Source organism: Oncorhynchus keta, chromosome 18, assembly GCF_023373465.1.
Source record: "Oncorhynchus keta strain PuntledgeMale-10-30-2019 chromosome 18, Oket_V2, whole genome shotgun sequence".
Classification (NCBI taxonomy): Eukaryota; Metazoa; Chordata; class Actinopteri; order Salmoniformes; family Salmonidae; genus Oncorhynchus; species Oncorhynchus keta.
The window spans coordinates 39,790,387-39,795,386 of record NC_068438.1 but is presented as its reverse complement, the minus strand read 5'-3'; the positions used below and the strand labels follow the sequence as shown (position 1 = coordinate 39,795,386).

The following is a 5,000-nucleotide window of genomic DNA, read 5'->3' as shown; positions in this document are numbered from 1 at the left end:
TGAACAACCACAGTGTAAGGTGTGTCATTAGAAACCTGAACAACCACAGTGTAAGGTGTGTAATTAGAAACCTGAACAACCACAGTGTAAGGTGTGTAATTAGAAACATGAACAACCACAGTGTAAGGTGTGTAATTAGAAACATGAACAACCACAGTGTAAGGTGTGTAATTAGAAACATGAACAACCACAGTGTAAGGTGTGTAATTAGAAACCTGAACAACCACAGTGTAAGGTGTGTAATTAGAAACATGAACAACCACAGTGTAAGGTGTGTAATTAGAAACATGAACAACCACAGTGTAAGGTGTGTAATTAGAAACCTGAACAACCACAGTGTAAGGTGTGTAATTAGAAACATGAACAACCACAGTGTAAGGTGTGTAATTAGAAACCTGAACAACCACAGTGTAAGGTGTGTAATTAGAAACATGAACAACCACAGTGTAAGGTGTGTAATTAGAAACATGAACAACCACAGTGTAAGGTGTGTAATTAGAAACATGAACAACCACAGTGTAAGGTGTGTAATTAGAAACCTGAACAACCACAGTGTAAGGTGTGTAATTAGAAACCTGAACAACCACAGTGTAAGGTGTGTAATTAGAAACCTGAACAACCACAGTGTAAGGTGTGTAATTAGAAACCTGAACAACCACAGTGTAAGGTGTGTAATTAGAAACATGAACAACCACAGTGTAAGGTGTGTAATTAGAAACCTGAACAACCACAGTGTAAGGTGTGTAATTAGAAACCTGAACAACCACAGTGTAAGGTGTGTAATTAGAAACCTGAACAACCACAGTGTAAGGTGTGTAATTAGAAACCTGAACAACCACAGTGTAAGGTGTGTAATTAGAAACCTGAACAACCACAGTGTAAGGTGTGTAATTAGAAACCTGAACAACCACAGTGTAAGGTGTGTAATTAGAAACCTGAACAACCACAGTGTAAGGTGTGTAATTAGAAACCTGAACAACCACAGTGTAAGGTGTGTAATTAGAAACCTGAACAACCACAGTGTAAGGTGTGTAATTAGAAACCTGAACCACAGTGTAAGGTGTGTAATTAGAAACCTGAACAACCACAGTGTAAGGTGTGTCATTAGAAACCTGAACAACCACAGTGTAAGGTGTGTAATTAGAAACCTGAACAACCACAGTGTAAGGTGTGTAATTAGAAACCTGAACAACCACAGTGTAAGGTGTGTAATTAGAAACCTGAACAACCACAGTGTAAGGTGTGTAATTAGAAACCTGAACAACCACAGTGTAAGGTGTGTAATTAGAAACCTGAACAACCACAGTGTAAGGTGTGTAATTAGAAACCTGAACAACCACAGTGTAAGGTGTGTAATTAGAAACATGAACAACCACAGTGTAAGGTGTGTAATTAGAAACCTGAACAACCACAGTGTAAGGTGTGTAATTAGAAACCTGAACAACCACAGTGTAAGGTGTGTAATTAGAAACCTGAACAACCACAGTGTAAGGTGTGTAATTAGAAACCTGAACAACCACAGTGTAAGGTGTGTAATTAGAAACATGAACAACCACAGTGTAAGGTGTGTAATTAGAAACATGAACAACCACAGTGTAAGGTGTGTAATTAGAAACATGAACAACCACAGTGTAAGGTGTGTAATTAGAAACATGAACAACCACAGTGTAAGGTGTGTAATTAGAAACCTGAACAACCACAGTGTAAGGTGTGTAATTAGAAACATGAACAACCACAGTGTAAGGTGTGTAATTAGAAACATGAACAACCACAGTGTAAGGTGTGTAATTAGAAACCTGAACAACCACAGTGTAAGGTGTGTAATTAGAAACATGAACAACCACAGTGTAAGGTGTGTAATTAGAAACCTGAACAACCACAGTGTAAGGTGTGTAATTAGAAACCTGAACAACCACAGTGTAAGGTGTGTAATTAGAAACCTGAACAACCACAGTGTAAGGTGTGTAATTAGAAACCTGAACAACCACAGTGTAAGGTGTGTAATTAGAAACATGAACAACCACAGTGTAAGGTGTGTAATTAGAAACCTGAACAACCACAGTGTAAGGTGTGTAATTAGAAACATGAACAACCACAGTGTAAGGTGTGTCATTAGAAACCTGAACAACCACAGTGTAAGGTGTGTAATTAGAAACCTGAACAACCACAGTGTAAGGTGTGTAATTAGAAACATGAACAACCACAGTGTAAGGTGTGTAATTAGAAACATGAACAACCACAGTGTAAGGTGTGTAATTAGAAACATGAACAACCACAGTGTAAGGTGTGTAATTAGAAACCTGAACAACCACAGTGTAAGGTGTGTAATTAGAAACCTGAACAACCACAGTGTAAGGTGTGTAATTAGAAACCTGAACAACCACAGTGTAAGGTGTGTAATTAGAAACCTGAACAACCACAGTGTAAGGTGTGTAATTAGAAACATGAACAACCACAGTGTAAGGTGTGTAATTAGAAACATGAACAACCACAGTGTAAGGTGTGTAATTAGAAACCTGAACAACCACAGTGTAAGGTGTGTAATTAGAAACCTGAACAACCACAGTGTAAGGTGTGTAATTAGAAACATGAACAACCACAGTGTAAGGTGTGTAATTAGAAACCTGAACAACCACAGTGTAAGGTGTGTAATTAGAAACCTGAACAACCACAGTGTAAGGTGTGTAATTAGAAACCTGAACAACCACAGTGTAAGGTGTGTAATTAGAAACCTGAACAACCACAGTGTAAGGTGTGTAATTAGAAACCTGAACAACCACAGTGTAAGGTGTGTAATTAGAAACATGAACAACCACAGTGTAAGGTGTGTAATTAGAAACCTGAACAACCACAGTGTAAGGTGTGTCATTAGAAACCTGAACAACCACAGTGTAAGGTGTGTAATTAGAAACCTGAACAACCACAGTGTAAGGTGTGTAATTAGAAACCTGAACAACCACAGTGTAAGGTGTGTAATTAGAAACCTGAACAACCACAGTGTAAGGTGTGTAATTAGAAACCTGAACAACCACAGTGTAAGGTGTGTAATTAGAAACCTGAACAACCACAGTGTAAGGTGTGTAATTAGAAACATGAACAACCACAGTGTAAGGTGTGTAATTAGAAACATGAACAACCACAGTGTAAGGTGTGTAATTAGAAACCTGAACAACCACAGTGTAAGGTGTGTAATTAGAAACATGAACAACCACAGTGTAAGGTGTGTAATTAGAAACCTGAACAACCACAGTGTAAGGTGTGTAATTAGAAACATGAACAACCACAGTGTAAGGTGTGTCATTAGAAACCTGAACAACCACAGTGTAAGGTGTGTAATTAGAAACCTGAACAACCACAGTGTAAGGTGTGTAATTAGAAACATGAACAACCACAGTGTAAGGTGTGTAATTAGAAACCTGAACAACCACAGTGTAAGGTGTGTAATTAGAAACATGAACAACCACAGTGTAAGGTGTGTCATTAGAAACCTGAACAACCACAGTGTAAGGTGTGTAATTAGAAACATGAACAACCACAGTGTAAGGTGTGTAATTAGAAACATGAACAACCACAGTGTAAGGTGTGTAATTAGAAACATGAACAACCACAGTGTAAGGTGTGTAATTAGAAACATGAACAACCACAGTGTAAGGTGTGTAATTAGAAACATGAACAACCACAGTGTAAGGTGTGTAATTAGAAACCTGAACAACCACAGTGTAAGGTGTGTAATTAGAAACATGAACAACCACAGTGTAAGGTGTGTAATTAGAAACATGAACAACCACAGTGTAAGGTGTGTAATTAGAAACCTGAACAACCACAGTGTAAGGTGTGTAATTAGAAACATGAACAACCAATCCTTCTCTCTCCCATCTCCCCCTCCCTCTCCGTCTTTTCCCTCCCCCTCTCTCTCCTTCCTTCAATCTTCTCCCTCCCTCCCCCTCACTCTCTGTCTTCTCCCTCCCGCTCCCATCTTCTCCCTCCCCCTCCCTCTCTCATCTTCTCCCTCCCCCTCCCTCTCTCATCTTCTCCCTCCCCCTCCCTCTCTCATCTTCTCTCTCCCCCTCCCTCTCCCATCTTCTCCCTCCCCCTCCCTCTCTCATCTTCTCCCATCTTCTCCCTCCCTCCCCTCCCTCTCCCATCTTTTCCCTCCCCTCCCACCCCCCCTCCCTCCTCTCTCATCTTCTCCCTCCCCCTCCCTCTCTCATCTTCTCCCTCCCCCTCCCTCTCTCATCTTCTCCCTCCCCCTCCCTCTCTCATCTTCTCCCTCCCTCTCCCATCTTCTCCCTCCCCCTCCCATCTTCTCCCTCCCCCTCCCTCTCCCATCTTCTCCCTCCCCCTCCCTCTCTCATCTCCCCCAATCTTCTCCCACCCCTCCCTCTCTCATCTTCTCCCTCTCCCTCCTCTCTCATCTTCTTCCCCCTCCCTCTCCCTCCTCTCTCATCTTCTCCCTCTCCCTCCTCTCTCATCTTCTCCCTCCCCCCTCCCTCTCTCATCTTCTCCCTCCCCCTCCCTCTCTCATCTTCTCCCTCCCCCTCCCTCTCTCATCTTCTCCCTCCCCCTCCCATCTTCTCCCTCCTCCTCCCTCTCCCATCTTCTCCCTCCCCTCCCATCTTCTCCCTCCCCTCCCTCTCTCATCTTCTCCCTCCCCTCCCATCTTCTCCCTCCCTCTCCCATCTTCTCCCTCCCCTCCCATCTTCTCCCTCCCTCTCCCATCTTCTCCCTCCCCCTCCCATCTTCTCCCTCCCCTTCCCATCTTCTCCCTCCCCCTCCCATCTTCTCCCTCCATGTGTAACCTGAGCTCTGGGGTCCAGACAGAGGGGAGAGGGGACATAGAATTTGAATGACTATTAGATAATATTTCTATGGAGGGTGTGGGGGGGTCCTCTCTTTCTTCACCCCAGCTCAGAGCACACCCGCTGGGCTACAGCCACCACCCGCCGCCCATCATGGCAGACGATCCATCAGAGGGAGGAGGTTAACTAAACACACTCACT

General features: G+C 43.0%; 1 protein-coding gene across 1 annotated transcript in view; it reads right to left on the bottom strand.

Annotated features, from left to right (window-relative positions):
* Positions 1–5,000, bottom strand: part of inppl1a (inositol polyphosphate phosphatase-like 1a) — a 103,992-nt gene that overhangs the window by 41,895 nt on the left and 57,097 nt on the right. The gene's annotated exons all lie outside the window — the stretch shown is intronic.